Source organism: Chelonia mydas, chromosome 4, assembly GCF_015237465.2.
Source record: "Chelonia mydas isolate rCheMyd1 chromosome 4, rCheMyd1.pri.v2, whole genome shotgun sequence".
NCBI classification, from domain to species: Eukaryota; Metazoa; Chordata; order Testudines; family Cheloniidae; genus Chelonia; species Chelonia mydas.
The window spans coordinates 63,116,123-63,139,622 of record NC_057852.1 but is presented as its reverse complement, the minus strand read 5'-3'; the positions used below and the strand labels follow the sequence as shown (position 1 = coordinate 63,139,622).

Here is a 23,500-nt window from a genome sequence, read left to right as displayed (position 1 = left end):
GTCAGGTCCCCAGAGTAACTTTCTTTCGCATCACAACCAAGTGTCAACAGTAATTTCATATCCACATCAATCTGCTACCTAATCATGCTTGAACCAGTGTATTCTAGGAAAATCTGGGCAGCTGTCCCATAACAGTTCATCAAGGCAAAGATCACTGAGAGTAAATGCCTGAGAAATGTCACCAGGAAAACATAGTGCAATGCACACTGAGATGCTTGACTGCACAAAGGTAAGGAAGGAAAGATCATCTACTGATTCATTGCATAAGTAGATTGTTCTGTATATATACAGTAAAAGAGCGGAATGGCCTAGTAGTTAGAACTAGAGTCTGGAAGTCAGGACTGTGTTCTTTATCTTGACTGGCTGACTATGTGCCCATGAGGAAGTCATTTAATGTGCCTCAGTTTCCCCTTTTCTGTTATGGAGAAAATTATATGTAACCACTTTACAGTCTTTGGCTGAAGAGTTTTTATAGGTTAGATTTTGAATGTAAACTTTTATTATATAGTTTCTTTTATTTCAGTTCTAGTTTTTGCTCTTGGTTTCCTCTTCACATTTCTGTTATGCCCTCTACATGCCCAGACCAGAATAATACTACCACCACTTCCAAGCACCACTGCTGTCACTCTGTTTGTATCGATTTGCCATAACACTAATGCTACAGCCTTCAGCTGGATGTGTTGGCGAAAGAATGACAGACTCTAATACTGCAGCACCAACCTTTGTGAATATGTGTACATGTTTTAGAATAACCAAATTAAACTATTGTGACAGGGCAAGGCCAGATGGCTATAGTAAAGTAGTGAGGAACAGGTACCTTAGCCCCAGGCTAAACAAATCCCTGGGACCATGGTAACCAAGTGGCAGTTGCTCCAGGTTAATCAAGACACCTGGGGCCCACTAAGATCCTTCTAGAAAGCAGTGGATCTAGCTAGGTTGATTGGGACACCTGAAGCCAATCAAGGGCTGGCTCAAACTAGTTAAAAGCCTCCCAGTTAGTCAGTGAGGTGTGTGTCAGGAGATGTAGGGGGAAATAACATGCTTAGTTGGAGGAACTAAGCAGCACAAATCCATATCAAGTGCAAGGAAGGCAGCCCTGAGGTAATGGTGAAGGAGATATTTGGGAGGGCTGCTGCTGTGGGGAAGTGGCCCATAGAATTGTACATGTCCTATTTCCAAAAAGTCAGCTACCGTAGCTGCTACTATTAGGGTCCCTGGGCTGGAGCCCAGAGTAGAGGGTGGGCCTGGGCTCCCCCTCCCTTCCCTGATTAATCACTGAGACTGGTAGACAGTGGAGACTGTAAGCTATGACCCTTGCCCCTAGAGAGAGAAGGGCTATGTGGAGGATCACAGTGAGCCCCCTGAGGCTAGCAAAATCCACCAGGAAACATGGGACCCATGGAGACAAGGACAGAGCTTTGTCACACTATTGAGAAGACTAATTTCAGTGGTATCTATATAAAAGACAGATTATCCAGTAACAGTTTAGCTACTTTTGTTATAAAAAACAAATATGTACTGTATATCATTACAAGAGAATGGTTTTTCAGAATACATAGTCCACTTTTACTTGGAATAAGAATTATTTTAAAAATATTATTTAGCATTCTTCTTAAGAGTCTAAAATGAGAAGTACAAAAGACAGCAGTGAATGGAAAAAAAGGATATTCAGCAATTTCATGAATAATGAATTATATAAAATCTACCACAATATATTATTTTCTGTTGAATTTGAAATTATAGTGATGTACTAGAGTCAATCACATTTGGGACGATCAAATTTCTGTGTTAATGTTTAAATAATGTATAAATATCCAGTATCTTCCTTTGCAATGTGTAACAGCATTAAAGAAGCACCAGACTGATACGAGACAGATGATTTAAAAGTAATGAACTGAATGTTTCTCTTTTATTTCCTCCAGTTTAGTTGAACTCTAGTGGGGTAGCACCACATAACAGAAAGCAGAATTTGGCCACATATCTCTATAGATCTAGTTCTTGTATGTCTGGACAAAGGACCTATTTTGGTGATCCACCCTCAGAAGTGAATGGATACTATTGAGTTTCAGAGGGTTCTGTGGCTGAATACTCTTGTGCTGAACTGCCAGTGGTGTTTAGGGACATCATAATGATCTGTTCTCCACTATGGCTTTATCCACACAGTTCATAATGGTACACTCACAACACAAATGGGAAGATGGTTAGAACAATGGTTATGGAAGTCTTGCTCTGTGCCAGATTGATGATCATAGAAGAAAGAATTCTTTGAAATGTTATGATGTGGCTGTGCATAAGGTTGAAGAAAGATTGCTTCCCTACCCTAGTAGCATCCACAGATTTCAGTCAGCACTATTGGCCTTTGGGTGATCTCAAATCTTGTCACTGATAACCAATAACATGGCTATGTTCTGTCATTGCCAAATGTGTATATCCATCTCTATTGTATGACAGGTATAATCATTTAAAGGGTACATTAAAATCCCTTTATTCTTTTCACATAACCTCTAAATCACCTGCCTTATTACATTTCCTCTTCTTCCAGCACCATTCCACGGAGTGAGTAAACCAAAATTTTTATAGCTGATAGCATTTTTCTATTTTCCTGTTATAAACACTATGAAAAGCACACTTTAAAAGATACACTTCTCTAGTTTGGAGACTATTATTTGTAAATTCTTTAGTTCACAAGAGCTCAATAGATATTTATTTGCCCACTATATCAACCTTTACTTTGCCTGCAAAAAATTGTACCAGTATCAAAAGCTCCTTTCAATCAGTACAATTACTACAGTGTACAGAAAAATAGAAATGTAAGAAGGCAGTGTCTACATCTTTTTTCCATACTTTCCCATCTTAAAACTTGTTTATGTAGTGACCTAAATTTTTAATGGGGCCCTTACTTAATTTTATTCTATAAGTAATGAGAATCCAAACAGAGCTTCTGATTTGTAGTTAGATTCAAGTACCTACAAAGACTGGTGGGTACCTCACAGTATCTTACTATTTACCCTTTTGAACTACCTCTAGAGAATTGGCTGCTGTCATCCAGGAGTTACATCACAGCATTAACCAAATGATGACTGGCTAGTGCTGTATTATCACTCTGAGACCTCACTTATTTAAAAGATTACTTCCTCGAGTAATTCAAGGACATTACTATCCTTCTAAATCTTTAACCATGCTTAGCTTTTATACGCATGGTGAATCCCAAGAAAGCCGAGTATGCTGTGTCCTATGTGCACCATAATCTCCACACAAAGATGATCTTATGAAAGGAGTCAAAGTTAGGCCAATGCTGAGCACTTTTGAAAATCCTACTTAGACTCTGAAATGTTCTGAAGGAAAAACATGGGGTTGCTTTTTTTTTTTTTTTTTTGCATGCTTGAAGCTAACAACTTGAGATTTTCAAATAACAGGCTCGTATAGAGTTATTTAATCCAAGATGGAACAATTTGAGATTAGTACAGCACTATACAGAAAGAAGAGATATATTACTACCATTGGTGTAAGGTAAAGAGCTGGCCTCTGTGTCTCTCTGATCTGTTTCTGGTGGGATGCCAGCAGTTTGTATTCCCTAACTTTCAAGCCCTCTGTCTTTTTATAGGGTGTAAAACAAAGACATTCATTTTTGGAGGGAAAATTGCTTTCCTGTGATTAATTTCACGATGTGTTCTGGTTTTGACATTTTTGTTTTACCTAGGTCTCAGATTAGCAGCCATGTTAGTCTGTATTTGCAAAAAGAAAAGGTGTACTTGTGGCACCTTAGAGACTAACCAATTTATTTGAGCATAAGCTTTCATGAAGTGAGCTGTAGCTCACGAAAGCTTATGCTCAAATAAATTGGTTAGTCTCTAAGGTGCCACAAGTACGCCTTTTCATTTTGTTTTACTTAATTATTTCTTTTATGATATCTTTAGGTTACATGACTGTGTAAAGGTAATTCTCATCCAGTCATTATTACTGACAACTGTAACAACCAGCAGTTCTTATTGAGTTATAAACATCTTTCAGTGGATCCTTATTTCATCCATTACAGAAAACGTGCAATAAGTATCTCTTATCAATCATAGAAACCCTTGTTTATTCCATACTTCTATAGACACGTATCAGTTTGAGGGGTCTTTTCCCTAGACATCTATATTCCCACAGACTTGGCAGCACGAGCAATAATGAAGTACATGAAGTTCCTGAGTATTGAACACTCACAGGTTAAGAACCAACACTCTGAGCCTTAGAATTCAGACATACTCTTTTTTTTCTAGTATTGTAAAAGATTCTGGGGGAATAGTTAATATGCAAAGAATTTAATATACACAGAGGAATAAAGGATTAATATTTACTAGCCGGTATTAACATTTTCCAAATTTACATACAATTCATAGCAATGGATGACTTAGGGCATCCATAAAAGCATACAGACTCTTGTATCTCCAGGGCACTATGTTTGAACCCAGCTCAAATGAGTAGCCGTCTGGTGTTGCTATCCGATTGCAGTTTGGTTACATAGGTGAAATAAATCTGATGGTTTCAATCCAGTTCTTATTGGCAACATAACTCACATTGTCTGGCATCTTGCAGGCAATCTAATGAGACAGGATTATGATTTAATGGACATGCTGACTCCCCTACCTTCTTGCTTTGTCGATGATGCCTCCACATGGATGGAAGAGTGCAAAGGAAGCTTGAACTGCTGCTTCACTTGCTTTACCTAGTTTGTGGCAGATGGGGAATGTCAGCCTAAAATTCAAAGGAAAAATGTAATAGTACATAAGGTTGGTGGCAGAGGGCAAAGGTTTACAGACTAATCCAGTGAACAATTTTCATGCAGAATGCTATAAAATTTGCATGTGATATAAATTGATTTTTAGTTGCTTTGGTATTTGAACATCAGTCACAAGAAGTAGTAGTAGAAAGTGCTTTTGATGTACATCACTACTATATGGCTTTTCTTTCATTTTTTCCTTTTCATCCTATCCTCTTAGCAGCACAATGGTATTAGCTTGAATTGGGTATATTTTATCAGAAAATAAAATAAAAATGTGTCCAGAGTTTCACCCAGAGTTCAAAATGATCCAAACTATTTTTTCTGAGGTTTAGCTATTTAGCTTTCTAACACATGAACTCCTATACTTCCTTGTTTTGGCAAGGTCTAGAAGTGGCAATACTGAAATATCATGAGGAATGACGCGTGGTGTTGTTAGGAAACAGATTCTTTGGATATTTCTGGCCTGGCCAGGAAGCAAAGTACTGAAATTGCAAGTGAAAGCCTAATTTCATAAGATACCCACCCTGATTTCAAAATCCCTAGCCAAAAACACGCCAATAATTATTTATATGGTACTGAAGTTATGCTACCGACAAATAAGGAAGTGTAATGCTTGTTGGAAGGGATTAAATGCTAAATAATACTGAAGTGATGGTTCAAGCAATTAACTGTGTGGGGGTTATTCATATGAGATCTTTAAAGAACTGTCTGTTCAGCATGGACATTAAAAAGATGTGGATAAGCGCTGCACTTTTGGAACAGAACAAAGCTCTTAACATTCCCCCATTGCTATCACTAATTTATGTAGTTGGTTACTGGGATTAATTCTTTCTTCCCTCCACTTATGCTGTCAAGAATAAACTCAAATCCATCACATCACTGTCCTGTAATAAGTAACATCTCCCATTTTATCCCAACCAGGATTTGTTAATTTGCTTATACACTCGAAGCAAAACAAATGTGCAGAAATGACAGCATAAATTTAAAATGTCTACCTTTGGGAAGAAGATGCACTTTAAAACAGAAGAAGATCAAAGTGTCAAACATAAACAAGACATTAAACAAAAACTGCCCCATTCAAATAATCACATTTAAGTGAGCAGAGGTTCTTAGAATTCCTTGTTTTATATCAATGTATTTAACTTTGGGGGTGGGGGAAACATCATTGTTAAAACTATTTCTATGTGCAGAGTTAATTTTAATGGATCTCCGGTGTTTTCAAACTAATGCAAGTACATTTTCAATGCCATGATATATGCATGTTGCACTGAAAATGGGCCAAAAATTCTTGTACCCAAGAAGAGGAAAAAATACTGAGTATGATTTAATGAAGCATTATCTATCTGAAATTCTTTATAATAATGAAATAGTGCTTACATAATTTCAGATAGATAATGCTTCACTAAGTGATACTCTTATTATTTATTTTTTTCTTCTTGGATACAAAATTTTTTGGCCATTCTTCAGTGCTGCACACTTTTTGTTTACACTGTTCAAACAAACTAACAAATGTTGCTTAGGTTAACTAGGAAGGATGCCAATTAGTGCTAATTACAGCTGTGAGTTTTGTCACGTGGACACATTTCCAGGAGGAGTTGGATTGACACCACTAACTCTGTTTTTCCACAGCGGATACCAAATAGCCATCAGATGCTAACACATTTCACTCTCTGCCAACAAAAGGCTGGATTCAAACCAGCAACCTCGAGGAGAAATTAAAAATTGTGTTATCCCATTATTAATCCCCCCAAACTGCTCAGTGATTTTAACTTCTCGTGACCTTCCCTTTAAATGAAATATCCATTATCAACAATGAATGCCCAATGGCACTCCAGAGCAGCAAAGACCCTCCTGTTTAGACTTTCTCCACAATATCGCTATGCTAACCCTTTTAAAATAGGGAAACAATACTGGAATTACGAATATAGGTTGCAGTGAAAATCATGCCTAAAATGCAAATGTAGTAGATAATTTGCACTATGATATGAATTTTAATGTTTTGTTTCTAGTGGAATTTTCCATTATCTAAATTGGCAATTTTGCTGCAAATGTTAAACATTTGAAACAGTATAACTTGAAGAGTGGACACTGAGTACATAGTCAGGAAACATCAAATACTGACAAGTGCCTCTAATTTTGGGCAAACAGCAGCATCCGATATACCTGAAAGCAAAGAAAATATTATTAGCTTTTAAAAAAATTAAATGGAACTTTTAATAGTTATCCTAAGGAGATGAAAACACCACAAATATAAAATGTGGTGCAATGGCTGAAGTACAGCAGCACTGAAGGCACCAGCTGCAATAGTTTAGACAAGAGCCAAATTGATGCCTTGCTGCTTAGGTCTCTAAGAACATTTGCTGGGGGGGGGGGTGGGCTGCAGAGAGGAGCAGCTGCAGAAGCCACCAAAGCAGGAATCTTCAGACATCTCAGACAACTATCAAGAGTTTTGACTGGACTTTCTCTCCTGTGCTGATTGGCTGGTTGTGCTAACCCTCTCTCGCCCTCTCCCTCACAGACTCTTCACTTCACTTCGCTCCAAACCACTTAACCTCTTCTCCCCTGCTCTGTGCCCCTCTTCTTCTCTTCCTTTGTCTTTCAATTTTATTTATACCCTCCTGGCTAAAGTTACTCTTCTCTTCTCCCGCCCCTCCGCCCCCCAATTGTGATACTAACATGTTTACCATCCTCACTCTGCTTGTGTATTATACCCCTTCACCCACCCTGTGTCTGTCTTGTCTATTTAGATTGTAAGTTCTTCAGGGCAGGAGCCATCTACTACTCTGTAAAGTGCCTAGCACAAAGGGGTCCCATTCTTTGGTGGCTCTTAGGCACTACTGTAATACACAGGATTAATAATAATGATAAAATCTTTGCAAGTAGATCTAGATTAATGCTAGGGTTAGTCCTTCCTTTGAAAGAGATTGGTCTGAAAAAGAAAAGTATTTTGCTAAAGTTTTCAAATTGCAAAACTAAGATGGGAATTAAAAATCTTTTAACTTTTTAATAACGAGTATAAGGAGTGGTGCAAGGAGGTCATTGTCAGAGATAGAAACCAAATTAGACTGAAATGTCTAATTGTTTGTCATTAGGGAGCCGTGCTATGGGCCTGATTCAACTCTCATTAATGTCAATGGGAATGGGAGCAGGATCAGACCTTAAATGAACATTGAGTGCTCAGTCTATTATCTCCCCTCCTTTTCCCATCTTTTTCAATTTTTTTTAAAGGGAAATATATTTGTAGTGCCATTTGCAATTTAGTTATTGTTATGTAGAAAACACTTTCTCCTTCATTCCCTCTCTTCTCTCAGACTTGCAAGGGTGTACACAGAAGCTAGACTCAACTCACATGTGTACACACACAAAATATTTTGTATAAGACACTCATGAGAGAGTGACCTGACCTCATTCTGAATGTTAAGTGATTTTGTATTTTAGAATCCCTGTTGGCTTCCACACTTTGAATACTTTAAATTTACAGATGGTTGAGTGGCACAAGTTTTGGAAGCAGCCTACCTACCCTATGCAAGAAACAAACTGTTGCCAAATAGGAGGCAGAAAGAATTTGACTCTCAATATTTTTGATTGCTTGAGCCAAAACAGGGTGAAGGATTAGAGTGAGTTTTTTTTTTCCAAGTCTCCCAAAAGCATTCCAGTCAGTGACAGATTTAGAGTCACTGAAATGTGAGCACTGAGTCATTTGTTTTCCAGTTATATCCATAATTTTAGCCAAATATTGGTGTATTCATTCATGTTAAGAACAAAGAAGTGTTTTGCTTCTATATCCAAGATTTTTAGTGTCAGAGGTGTAACTGTGTTAGTCTGTATCCACAAAAACAATGAGGAGTCCGGTGGCACCTTAAAGACGAGGAGATTTATTTGAGCATAAGCTTTCATGGGTAAAAAACCCCAGTTCTTCAGATGCATGGAGTGAAAGTTACAGATGCAGGCACAAATATACTATATATTTATATTATAGTTTATTTATAGTATATTTGTGCCTGCATCTGTAACTTTCACTCCATGCATCTGAAGAACTGAGGTTTTTTACCCATGAAAGCTTATGCCCAAATAAATCTCCTCGTCTTTAGCCACCAGACTCATCTTAAGATTTTTAGATCAATAAATAACTTAGTTTTTATATTTTTAAGACCAGAAGGGACCATTAGATCATATAGTCTGACCTCCTGTATAATACAGCCCATAGAATTTCACCAGTTACCCCTGTATGGAGCCCTATAACTTGTCTGACTAAAGCACATTGTCCAGAAAAACATCCAGGCTTGATCTGATGACAAGACATGGAGAATCCATCACTTCTCTTTGAAGTTTGTTCCAGTGCTTAATCACCTCACCGTTAAAATTGGGTGCCTTATTTCTAATCTGAATTTGTCTGTCTATAACTTCCAGCCATTATTTCTTGTTGTTTTTTAGCTTTGCTTGCCATTTGAAGTATGTAAGAAGCAATTAATATATTGCAAACAGTTTCATGTCCAGAGCTATTTTAATTTTGATAACCTTGCATTTGGTGGCAACAAATTCCCCCTAATGTCAACTGCATCATTTAGCATATGGAAACTTTCCAGTGTATTATGAGAGATAGGCCTATATGAAAAGTAGACCTGAGGCTTTGGGGGTGTTTTCTTTTAAGTCTCCAATTCAAAGAGTGGGCTGTGGTAAACCTGGAATTCCCCTTGGCACAGCTATACTCAGAAACCAGATGTAAGCAGTACATGCTCAATAACATACAGCACTGTTGCTGCATATATTAAAGAATTATGCTAATGAAAGAGAGAGGACCATAGTATCTTTCTTGCTTTCTGTTTTTCTCTAAATGAACTGTGAAAAGATTAAAATCGAGAGTGGTTGTAGGTGATCCCAGAATAGGAGGGCATATCAATGCCCCTCCAACCTTAGCTTCCCAAATCTGCCACCCAACTGTAAAGAACAGATAATATAAGAATTTCAAATAAAGTGAAATGTCAACAAAAATGTCTGTAACCACAGGTTATGATTAGAGATTAGAAAATGGTAGAGTTTTATCTTCAAGTGTTTTTGCAAATACAATACTCATTTTGATTCAAATTTGTTAATCCTTTTCTGATGACTTAACGTGACTCTTCGAATACTTGAGCTTTGCTGGTGCAAACACTCATTAGAGATGGCTGAAATGTTGTTCCTCATAAAGAATTTCAACATAAACGCCTATTTTTTTTAAATGTCTCCAGCTATTAGTTTTCTGACAGCCCCAAATAACATTTTAGTTGTCAAAAAATGAAAATGCTTCATTTAAATTCTGCCACCCCCTCCCATTTTGTCCTATTTCCTTTCCAATAGTTTTTAAGGGCTTATGGCCAGGCAGCTATAGAGACCCCTGCATCAAAAAATACTGGCTACAGTAATAATGAATTCAGTCAAAATGTCCAGTGACCCCACCACCATCTGGAATAAAAAACTGTCTGTGTAGGGAATGGAGCAGCCTCTGTCCAATAGGGAGTGAAAGCAGTTTTCTGATACTTACAGAAAGTCTACTGGTTGCAAACTGTTTGTCCACATTATTAATTTCTTTCCCCAAAATACATCTGCAGCTGCTCCATCCACTTGGCAGAAAATCTCTTTTCCAGATGGCACAAGGAATATACAAGAGACCAAGGGCCCAAACCTGCCAAATCAGATCCTTTATCATTGCTGGAATGCCAATTAAGTGAAAAGTGTTAAAGAGAATTATGGTCTTCTGTTACTTAGACTCTGACCTAGTGGCAAGAGATTGGATGTGGTGATTACTTTTGGGAGACAGCTACTATTCCACTTTGGAAAGTAAAGACATCAGCACAGGGTTACAACACTTAATTTTCTCTTTGTTCTTCACTCTGCGTGTTTCTATAGCTTGCTTCTTTAGCCCCATTGGGCTGCATAAACTAAAACTGAGAAATAAGTATATTTCCCTGATGTGAGTGGATGAGTCAGTCTGCAGGGGTGAATTATTTCAGCATCACTAGAAGCAGTGGGCTAAATTATGTGCTAACTCAAACCTTTACAATTCCACTGAAGTTAGCAGGGTTGCACAGGGTGTATGTCTGTTCAGAATACAGTCTAATGTGTCTTATTATACTATTTGCAATGGTGCAAATAGCTGGGAGGGTCATTCACTACCAATATTTTTTTCAGGATGCTCCGGCAGTCTCAAAAGCTGCCCCTGAACCCAGGACATCTTTTATTTGTGAAACGGTGCAAAATCAAATTCACTTTTATTGCTGTTTTTGACACTGTCATCAATTGGAATTAATATAGATTATTTGGGAAGCTGTAGCCTATTATGTGCAATAAATAAAACAGGCCAATTTGGCCTGTTTTATATCAACTACATAAACAGCAGCTTTTTCCGTCTGAAAATAGACATACACAATTTTGTTGCTATTGTTATTTACAGGGGGGGAGCCAGTTCACATTTTGATTGCATCAGTATGAATGGAACAAAGTAAAAAGGAGTTAATTGTAATGCTTTTCACACAGTAGAAGTTTTTAAAGGAACATGCATTTCTCCTGGTAAAGCAAATATCAGTTTCTGTAATTTTTTTTTTTTTGGTGTACTCCTAAACAAGTCTTTATTTTCCACTGCAGATTGTGTCCAGTGAGCATTCAGCCTACTGCACCTCAGATCATGGCATTTACAGATGTTACCAATATACCCTGGGTGGTCTGAGATTTGGTTCCACCTGTTCATTTAATGGATTTTACTGATTCCTACCCTTGGGAGAGAGGGAGAAACTTCAGCCAGCAACATGATTGCATCTCCAAACCAGCATTTCCGGCCTGACTTTAGATGGACCAGGCTCTGCTTGCCTAAGGAAAAACCCAAAATTCCACCCTGCCAGCTGTCCTCCTCCAGCTCCCACCAGACCACAAATGGAACATCTGGGTTTTTTTCCTTCCATTTCCTACCTGATTGTTTTGTGTTTTGGGGGGAAACTGACTTGACACAACTCACAGCTAAGTGTGTTGATTGTGACTAGCTGTTAGTTAGGAAAAGGAAAACAAACCTTGTTTTGCTGAAGACTTGGTAAACAAAGCAGAATGATTAATGTGTGGTTACAGAGGCCTAGTCTACATTAGACAGGGTTTGTCAGTATAGCTGTACTTGTAAAATCTCCTAGGGAATGCAGCTTATACTGGCAAAATAATTCTTTTCCCAGTATAGCTTATACCAGTTCAACAAACAAAATAAACTATACTGACAAAGGGACTTTTTTGATGGTATAACTGCATCTACATTAGCTCTTTTGCCTCCGCAGCTGTCTGTTACAGATGTGATTCTCCCCCCCCCCCCCCCCACCTCTAACCAACATAGCTATGCTGAGAAAACATGTGAGTATGGACTAGGCCTGAAAAGTTAATACTAGGACTTGAAAAGAACCATGAGACCACTTTGTGGTGCGTAAAGGTATGATGCAAATAATCGTAAGACATGACAGTAACCTGCCTGATTAGTGGATTTAAGCAGCTAGTTTTAGGATGTTTTGCAACCAATTACTTGATATGTTTAGTTTTGGTTATTAATCTTAGATAACTATATTATATTACATTAATGGTAACATACAGTAACTGTCATCACATCAAATCTGCTCTAAGATAATTGGGAATCTTAATTTAGAAACTCTACCCTGTTAAGTGATTGCTCAAATGCTCTTGAAATTTTCCATTATAACACCTCTTGATGGTAATTCATACTATGCAATTTTCTTCAATCCATTCTCAATCCTAAAACAATGTTTTTACAATGATGCACTTGTTCTGAGTGAAAGGCAATCTGCTAATGTTCATTTTTCATCAGTTTCTGTTTTCTCTATTATTCCTAATTACTTACAATATTCCTTTTAATGCAGTTCAGTATATAAGTTCACTCTGTTTGCCTTTTAATGCACAAAGGATTCTTGAGCAGAACACCCATTAATCACCTTGTGTACTGATGAGAGAATAGAACCTTAAAATAGACTTTTCTCTATAGGAGAGAGTTATAGTAAGAAATCTGTGTGAAAGCAGAGAAGCAAAAGGAAGAAAAACATACTTGGCAAGTGTCATCGTGCCTCAGTGGGTCACAGCTGAAGATGCCAAATTCAGGACAGACTCACCCTAAACTGCTGCTTAGTCTATCATTAGATTATACCAATCCAGTAACAAAACTGAACTTCTGTATCATCACACTTGTTAACAAGAGGCCAAAAATGCAGTCTCTATAGGCATTCCAGTCCTTGGCTCACCACCCAGCCACTAGACTTTATGATGAGTGGTTACCAGTTTCATCAGATATAGAGTCCTTCCAATCTCAAGGGATCAGCCACTTAGCCAGGTCAATATATAATTCAAATCTTACCCAAAATCACACTGATACCTATCTTTTGTAACTAAAAACTAAAGGTTTAATAATATAAAAAAGGATGAAAAGAGTTATTGAATGGTTAAAGAATATAAGTAATTTTCGGTGTTCATAGATCAGGATCACAGCAATAATAGAATAAAGTGATAGTCTGCAAAAGTCGCTCTGGAATCACCGAAGCAGATTGGGGGTCATCAGTCCTTGTTTAGAACTTCCTTGTTAGTAATTCAGTCCCGAGGAATGAATTAAAAATGGAGATATCTCAGGGGTCTTTTATATCCTCTGCAATGTGCATGGAATCTTAGTGTCCCAAACAAAGCTCACAGGCCCTGTTTGTGGAAAGTTACTGGCCCAAGATGGAGTCCAGGGTCTCATGAACATATCACATGTCTTTACAAGGTTTGCTGGCTGGCTGACAGGACATGGCCATTGGCTCCTAGGTGTGTGAGACATTCTTAGGGAGAGCTATCTGGGTCGGATGAGTTTCTTCTATTGCCCATTGTTATAATGAAGTGTCCTTAATGGGACATCAACACACAGCTGTCTAGCCTTGATGTAAACCTATCTGTAAGGTGTCACCCAGGAACAAGCACATCGGAGATACAAATACAAAACCAATATTCATTACATTAGGTACAAAGATGATACATGGATTTAACTAGGATAATCATATTTGATTGTAACTTTTCCCTTGACACTTTACATGATATACTTTGTATAAAAGTTGTTGCAATTGCATAACAGCAGTAGCAGCAATGACAGGAATGGTCATTTTCAATCATAAAGCATCACAGCAAGTCAAACAAATGCCTAGTACTAGACCCCATGTTCCAAAGTCCTTGGATGAAAGATCTTAGTCAAAGTGCATAGAGCCCTCCCCATTTATCTGTATCGTCAATACAGGATTAGTTAGCCATTACAATACTTGGTTGTGGGTTACATCTGGAAATGTCATTAACATGAGCACAAGATCTTCTAACTGAATGCCTAAATCTGATTTCTTACTCTTTCTTCTCCCACTCCCCAAAATCTAAAAAAAAACCCATGATCCATCCAGCCTTCTGCTCAAATCTTTACATTTCACTGTTGCTTCACATCACACTGATCAAATATTTAAGGTTGGGTCCAGATTAAAGGTTTTAGATCCTGTTGTTTAGCAATATTCCCATCTTCGGTTCCAGTGTGCTAATGTATTCAATTAACTGTTGTAGTCATGCAATGACACCAAATAGCATGTAGATTGTGGGAAGGTTTCATTTGCACAATAAAAGGCTTTGTACCTCAAACGCTGTTCCACTTTCTGCATGAGTACTTACCTGTATGATGCAATGGAATCTGCATGTGCAATTGAAAACGTCTACTTTGAAGATATTAGCACAAAAGTTTGTGCATGTGTCACAGCCCCTTCATCAGCAGGGATTGAAGCTTTGGAACCACCAGTGCTTAAACATAGGTCTCTGCCTCTTGAGCTAAAAAAATTACCACTGCTACGAGCTAATGGAGTTAACTCTTAATCTCTTATGCTGACCAGCCAGTGGAGGAGAGACACATAACACACCTGTATGGTTACAAACACAGACAAAATTGATGCTTGGTTTTGAAACCACATTGTGACAATATGTTCTATTGTCCCTCACAATAAATTATGATAATTGCAAAGAGAAAGTTCATGGCCAAAATAATGAAAGTGAGAGGGAATATCTTTAATAATAAGACACTCGGTTGCCTGTTCATTACAACCTAACAAGCAGAGAAATTAAAATACAGAAATAATTTGTCTATTAAAGGCCACAAAGGCCTTAAACATCATTGTCTATTCAAAATGATTTCAGAAGAACTTATGGGGACTCATGAGAAGAATGAGGTATATTTAGGGTGACCAGATGTCCTCATTTTATAGGGACAGTCCTGATATTTGGGGCCTTGTCTTCTATAGGCTCCTATTACCCTCCCCACACCCCCTGTCCCGATTTTTCAGACTTCCTATCTGGTCACCCTAGATATATTTAAGCATCGAGAATGTTGGGTGGGAAGTGAAACTAGACATTTAGAAAAGCGGGAACCTATCTGTCCTATAAACAGCAGAACAAATATCACAGTGATAGACATACTGTAATGTAAGCTTTGTTTAGTCTTTTCCCAAGGGACTGCCAAAATACAGCTCCTCCTCCATTCTCCTCTTACCTATCCATATACAGTCTCTCACATTCCATGCCTCCCACTGCATCCATAAATGTTGTTCTGTATTACAATACAGCCATAACTAAATGAGGAAAATAATACAGTTAGTAAGCCTGTTTTCCAAATGGGTAAGAAAAATAGCAAAGCCTAATGGAGCTCTTCAGCCATTACTCTTGTGCTGTAATTTCCATACAGGAAAAAAAATTAACTCTGTGAAGAAACAATCATCAAATCAGATGCTGAAAATTAGCTACTGCGGAGTCATCATTTAAGTTGGTGGTTAAACTAAACCTACTTACATGAACTTAGGTTGTATAATTTGGGGTGCCTGCTACAATTATACAGGTGGGGTGCTGGAATAATTGTCTCCTTCTTCGATTGTCATGCCTGCAGCTGTGCAGCAAGATGTGGCAATTTACCAGCAGGATGGAACACTTTCTATAAGCTACACCACCTATAAAATCTGAAATGTGTATTGTAGTTTTACATGTCAGGGCATGTTATTGATGAATATTGATGAAGATTCATTCACCAGTAGGCCTTCAAATGTGCTTGCTAATAGAATTTCCTCATCACCTACTGTCCCTTTGAGATAATTGTCATGTTGTTTTCTCCAACACTAGTTACCATTCATGTTCAGTTGATTCCATTTGAGTTTTTAAATGTTATCTTTAAATGACATTGCACACCACTCATTGGAAATCACCCATGTTTTTCCCTCATGTAAGTATGCACAACTTCCAGATGAAGCCAGTAACATGTTCACATTTTAAGGCTGAATTAATCCTTATATCATTATATGTAGCCATAGCAGGAATAGCAGCAGTATCTTTGTGGAAAACTTTCTTATTTTCTATTTAAAAAATGTAAATCATGTTACAGTCCAAGAATTGAAGCATGTTTGACTATTGATTGCAATAATCAATACCTGAAACCCATTTTCCTTCTTCTGAGTGCAGTGTAAATGAATAAACCAAATCCTGAGGTCTTTACACAGGTAAAACTTTCACCAAAAATCAATGGCATTTTGCCTGTGACAAACTTAATAAGAACTTCAAATATTTAGCACAAGATAAATAAAAATTAAATAGCTGCCAAAGATTGAAGCAGCAAACACAATTTAATTGCACAAAAGGAAATTAGGGTGGCAGAATTGTCTGCCTGACCACTTCCTACAGAGACATGATGCAAACTCTGAGAAGAGTAGAGACATTAATCTTGGTAGACAGTGAGCAAAAATGCTGCCATCAGTTTATTGCTATGAGTCTCTGTTGCCATTCACAGTAGGGACTAATCAAATCCGTTTGCGCTGGGTATGTTAGAAGTAGATATGTTTAAAAATACAGTCTGTTGGTTTATCCTGACTTTGTGCCCCTTGCCTCACTTTAGCAGAGCCCACAGAGACAGACAGAAATTCAGTTTGAACAAATTTGTCAACCAGTCTAGCCAAAAGTTCATCCCAGACACATCAAAGCAAAACTCATATTCACAATAAGAGCATGTTGATGTTGGCTGCAAAGCTTAGATTTTTTGGCATCTATTTATTTCAATGCTTACTCTCCATCATGAGCCCAATGGACTCAAACAAGGAACATACCAAACAAATGGCAGCTAATCTGTCCATATAAGAGGGGCTTGTACTCAAGTGCGAGGAAATGTTTATGTGCAACTCTAGCTTGCATGCCAGAAATGTCACCGCTGAATAGATTTTCTCCATGGTCCTCCTTAGCCCTCAGTCTCTAATGTACTATATAAGACATTCAGTGCTAGCAAACAGAATTTGTAACTCTCTTTGAGGTCACATGTAACTTGTCTTCACTATTTGGCTCTCCATCAGCTATGCTACAACTCATTTAGTCTCACCATAATCCTATGTTGCTGAAACACTGGCTTTGAGAAACAAACTTGAAATTACAACTATGTCATTACTTCTTCTTTCATTTCATATGAAAATATTGGAGCATTACTATCAGAAACCAAGGTTCCATTTCTCAAGAGCTATTAAAAAGAAAGATTACTTGACAAACAGGTTTCAGAGTAGCAGCCGTATTAGTCTGTATCCGCAAAAAGAACAGGAGTACTTGTGTTCTTTATTAGAGCATAAGCTTTCGTGGGCTACAGCCCACTTCACTGGATGCATAGAATGGAACATTAGTAAGAAGGTATATATATATATACACATACAGAGAAGGTAGAAATTGCCATACAAACTGTAAGAGGCTAATTAATTACGATGAGCTATTATCAACAGGAGAAAAAAACATTTGTAGTGATAATCAAGATGGCCCATTTAGACAGTTGACAAGAAGGTGTGAGGATACTTAACATAGGGAAATAGATTCAATATGTGTATGACCCAGCCACTCCCAGTCTCTATTCAAACCCAAGTTAATGCTATCTAGTTTGCATATTAAATCAAGCTCAGCAGTTTCTCATTGGAGTCTGTTTTTGAAGCTTTTCTGTTGCAAAATTGGCACTCTTAAAGCTTTTACTGAGTGGCCAGAGAGGTTGAAGTCAAAGTAACAAAGGTCAAGCACCAGGTTTGCAGTGACATTATTGGGGATACTGTTCCTGATAGCTTGTAGTCCAACTTTGTGTGGAATGTTGGTGTAGAGGGCTTCTACATCCATAGTGGCCAGGATGGTGTTTTCTGGAAGATCACCAATGGATTGTAGTTTCCTCAGGAAGCCAGTGGTTTCTTGAAGATAGCTGGGAGTGCTGGTAGCGTAGGGCCTGAGGAGAGACTCCACATAGCCAGACAATCCTGCTGTCAGGGTGCCAATGCCTGAGATGATGGGGCGTCCAGGATTCCCAGATTTATGGATCTTGGGTAGCAGATAGAATAACCCTGGTTGGGGTTCTAGGCATGTGTCTGCACAGATATGTTCCTGTGCTTTTTCAGGGAGTTTCTTGAGCAGATGGTGTAGTTTCTTTTGGTAATCCTCAGTTGGCCTGTAGAATGTGGAGTTAGAAAGCTGCCTAGCAGCCTCTTGTTCATATTCCAACTTATTCATGATGACGACAGCACCTCCTTTGTCAGCCTTTTTGATTATGATGTCTGAGTTGTTCCTGAGGCTGTTGATGGCGTTGTGTTCAGCACGGCTGAGGTTATGGGGCAAGTGATGCTGCTTTTCCACAATTTCAGCCTGTGCACGTCGACGGAAGCACTCTATGTAGAAGTCCAGTCTATTGTCTCGACCTTCAGGAGGAGTCCACACAGAATCCTTCTTTTTGTAGTGTTGGTAGGAAGGATTCTGTGGGTTAGTATGTTGTTCAGCGGGGTCATAAATATAAAGGGAAGGCTAACCACCTTTAAATCCCTCCTGGCCAGAGGAAAAAACCTTTTCACCTGTAAAGGGTTAAGAAGCTAAAGATAACCTCGCTGGCACCTGACCAAAATGACCAATGAGGAGACAAGATACTTTCAAAGCTGCGGGGGGGAACAAAAGGTTTTCTCTGTCTGTGTTGCTTTTGCCGGGACAAGAGCAGGAATGCAGGTCAGAACTCCTGTAAAAAATCAGTGAGCAATCTAGTTAGATATGCGTTAGATTCTGTTTTGTTTAAACGGCTGATAAAATAAGTTGTGCTGAATGGAATGTATATTCCTGTTTTTGTGTCTTTTTATAACTTAAGGTTTTGCCTAGAGGGATTCTCTATGTTTTGAATCTGATTATCCTGTAAGGTATTTACCATCCTGATTTTACAGAGGTGATTTTTTTGCTTTTTCTTTAATTAAAATTCTTCTTTTAAGAACCTGATTGCTTTTTCATTGTTCTTTAGATCCAAGAGTTTGGGTCTGTGTTCACCTATGCATCAACAATATTATGTAAACAGTGTTTTAGGAGCCCAGGAAGCTTACTCCATCCAGCAGGCACTACAGGAGTAAATGGAATGAAACCATCCCTACACTTGAAAAAAACAATATTGTGTAATGTTTAAACTACCTCAAAGGCTTGTGTTTTATTTTTCAGCCAAAAGAAAGTAGTTCAGAATCACCAGCACCATGCTTAGTTCAGTACTGAGTCACCAGTAACAACGTGCCTGCCACAATATATAGTTTAAAAATTATATAAGATAAATGTGTTTAGGCATCAAGGGGCCATTGACTAGCCCCTTGGTTTTCTTTGGAAGTTAAACTACTTGGTTTTGAGACCAGAGAAGAGGCTAGCCCAAGGTGGTATGCTTATATCACATCACATCACATCACACATTCTCGCACTGCAATCTTGATGCATGGTAAGTAGCAACCTTTGCATCTTAACTTGGGCTATTGGGTGGTTAGGAACATCTTGAAGGTGAAGTCCACAGAACTGGGGGAGGATACCTGCCACACCATTCTTTGGCAATTAGTGGCTAACCCACAGATTTGCTGTTTCAGATTTTAAAAATTGAAATATTCCCTTCCAGATGGAAGTTAAGACCATAATGGGGACATTTTGCCAACTAGCAAGTTGACAGAAATAATGAGGGAAAATCTGGAACAGGCTTGAAGCCTAGTATGATACTGCAAGGGAAAATTCCATTGGCTTTCTGGATAAACTTGACTGTGAGAATACAGCAAAACAATACAACTAAATAAAAATAAGCAAGAACAATACTAACTATTGTGTCAATTTCTAAGTTAATGAAATATGAACGAAAAGCTATAACTACATGCACAGTAGAATACCAGCCTCTTTATAGATCAGCAGTTTAATAATAAACAACAGTCTAAAATTAGCCTGAAATATTCAATACTTTATCATTAGTGTGTTTTATCCTGTCTGTATCTATGCATAAGATCTATTACAGTCTTGCACATTTTATCAAGTGTGTATTACTGTAGGCAGTTTTAATATCACCAGTCTGATAGCGTATTTTGCTAACTTAGTATTCATTATTTGGCAGTGTTAGTTAAAAAGCAGTCTAACCAAATCCTGAAGGCTGGTTGTCATCATAGTATGAATGTAAATAGAAGATCAGTAACAGACAAAAAGGAGATCATTAATATATGTTAGAAAGAGGATTGAATAGACCCTTAAGGAACTGTGTTATTGATTGGAGCTAAATTTAAAAGCAGATGCAGTTCACCTATGACTGCAAATTGTTGGCTTTTTTTTAAATAAAACTGCAATGGGCAATGGGGAAAGTCTCCAATGTCTGAAGCAGAATTGTGATTGACTATCAAAAAAACTTGTTTTTTTTAAAACACAATGCTAAAGCTGTACATTTCAGGCTTTCTTTATAGAATGCACAGATTTAAAAAGATAATTTCATTCTGCATGAATAGGGATGTGATTCTACGTACCTGTATGAAGCAGAATGGAGGAGTCGGTACTATGGGATAAACTCAAAAAAGGTAGAGAGGCTGAGAGCTACGCCTGCATTTGAAAACATAAATCAATTCTGCAAACAGAGGGCCTGATTTTTCTCCCTCACTGTTTTTACACCAGTGTAGCTCCATGAACTTCTGTGGAGTTACTTCTAATTTACAAATAGAATTGGACAAGTCTCAAGACCTTATCTTTATGTATGGATCTCAACTTCTGCTTTTTGAAGGTGTATTTCTTCTTGTTTTCCAGCTATATTGTCTCTGTGTAGTGATGTAAACATTCAGAGCAAAGACTGAGTGGTTTCAGTGAAGTTTTATTCACACCTGAAACCCAAAGTGATAATCAAGGGGTGCAAGTCCTTATGATTTTAACAACAACAAGTTCACATGGACCACTTTGAACCAAAATATTCCAACTTTTACATAGATGTTTGATGGCATTATTCTATCAGCCATAATGACTAATGTGTTTGAACACCTTGATTTAAAGTGAATTTAAAAAAAAAAAGATTTCTCAAGGTAGGATAGTCCTTGTGGTCTCCATGTTGCATGTCTCTCTTTGGTTTTTATATAGAGCAAAATCCACCCCAATGTAGACAGCTTGGATGAGACATTCTGCATCCTTTAAGTGGTGTCCATTATACATCAATCCAGTAGCGCTGGTAAACCACACAACCAGCAGCCAGAAGGTGTGCAGTATAAGGGATTATGTAGGCTGGAATAGTGGCCTTCTGAGGACTGTGTGGTAACCCTGCACCCTTGTCCTGGATGGAAGGGAGAATTTCACCTCCCCAGCCTCTGCACACTCCATCACGTAAAGCCCAGATCCTTAGGTTCTGTGTGTGTGTGTAGTTAACAAGGCCCATGGTTTAGGAATCCAGATGGCTCTCCTAGATTCATCTACTGTATGAGCCTGCTAGTGTTGCAGACTCTAGCAAGCAATCTTATTACTAGTTGCAGTGATGATGACATGAATTAAGTATGTCAGCAAGGTATTACAATCCTGAAGCTTTAAAAAGACAAGAAGTGGCCTTTTGCCTGGAACTCAGTTCTTTTCAATGAAATTCACCTTGCAGGACTGAAACAATTTGAAGGCTTCAGGACTGCAGCATCACAATTAGCTCTTCTAAGCCAGCTTGTCTACTATTTCTTGATTACTCACCCTTTTATTAATATTCAAGCTACTAGAGTTTGCATACCAAAGAAACACTAATTTCACAGTTGTAGCCTATAGGATGGTTTAGCCTAAGAAATAAGTAGACATTAGGCAACTTAGGCCCAAAACCTGAGTGTAGCGGTATGGGAAACTGAAGTTGCTAGTGTGAGAAAACTTACAGATAAGTTGGAGACAGTAAGTAAGAGTTAGCAAGGACATGACCCAGCATTATGTGATCATTATGTTTTGGATATAACCGGTTTAAGCAAGGTTTTTAATAAGTGTTTTTGAAAATTGTGACTGTTTTATTAAAATACTATCTATGTTGATTGTGTGTGTGGGGGACATTGGTGCAGATGTTAATTTAGATGATACATAATGTAAAGAGCCAAAAAGAAGGTGGCAGAAATATAATTACAGTAAAGGCCAGTTTAATGTTAATTAGTATTATAATGGAATATAAAAGGTGAAAAGCTCCAATTAGAATCCAAAGAGTACCGTTAGTTCCTAGGATTGTAAGGCTGTACTTCACCGTTGTCAGTGGACTGATCGCCCATTAATACACAATTCATCTTTGAGGATGAGAATAACAGTAACATTTGTGTAAATAGTAATTGCATGCCTGTTTGTTTAACTAATCATTTTTCTTTTAATAAAGTTTGGTTGTGTCATTCAAAGTGTTGCCTAGTGGCCCTCTACTAAATAAATTATCTGTAATAAACCTAGAGGCTCAAACTAAGTTGGGTTTTACTGCACCCTTATCTTTAACAACATAATATTAATTGGGAATATTTCAAAATAAAGTTTACAAAAGGTTACATACTCCTACAGAAACTGAGTTGATGCTTGTGTTTGGTAGTATGCAATCTTCAGCTTTCTCAGAACAGATGCACATTCATCCATTAGTTATACAATAGTCAAGCCTATTTATAAGCCTTGGCCTACTTGCAGTATGTTATATTAAGGCTTTAATTATACAGAAGATAAAGTGCTCAGCAATATTGCCAGCCTGAAGTGGTTTTCTTCTTTGATTTTGTTGACCTTACTTAGAATCATCCTTGTTCTTGCTCCCATGTAATCTGTGAAATATTAAAAGCCACAAAAGATTATTTCCTGAAGAAGGATAACCCATTATTTTTCTTTTAGCTTCTTAGAAGATACCCCAAACATGTATTAAAAAAAACTAAAGACAATTTTTAAAAGATATTTTTACTCCCCATTCCACCAATGGATTGATGAACGACTTTCATTTAGTGCTGCTACTCACTTTACTTGTGTGTTTGTTTGCAAACATTTGGGGGAGAAATAATAATATGGTTTGCACATTAGGGGCTAAGGATCTATAAACACCCAGGATGAAACTCCCCCTAGAAAGAGTTGAAGATGCCACGCAGTAACAGCACCCAGAAATGCATTAAGGCTATTGGCTGGGTTTGAGCACGCTTCTCTGTCTGGCTGTTAAACTTCTGAGGTTCCTTAGTGTTGCAGAGCAGCTGCAAAATAAAGGAGACTAGATGACCAGGTTCATCTTTCCAGGATGGTCTAAGTGGGCAGCCTTGGCCGAGGGGTTTCCCACACATAAAATACAAGGACTGGGGACAGAAGATGGCACTGTGTGTTAAGCAGAGAGTTTGGTACAGAGGCACAATGTAGCTATTTATGGGGATAGAAAAGTGGTGCTTGACCCCAGGTTTCTGCAAGAGGGAGTTGACT

At 38.0% G+C, this 23,500-nt stretch overlaps 1 long non-coding RNA gene across 1 annotated transcript in view; it reads right to left on the bottom strand.

Moving 5' to 3' along the window:
• LOC122465687 overlaps positions 1-23,500 on the bottom strand; it is a 143,031-nt gene that overhangs the window by 93,498 nt on the left and 26,033 nt on the right. Inside the window, exon 3 of the long non-coding RNA XR_006290695.1 lies at positions 4,630-4,737. This is a non-coding gene — a long non-coding RNA (uncharacterized LOC122465687). The remainder of the gene's footprint in view (positions 1-4,629; positions 4,738-23,500) is intronic.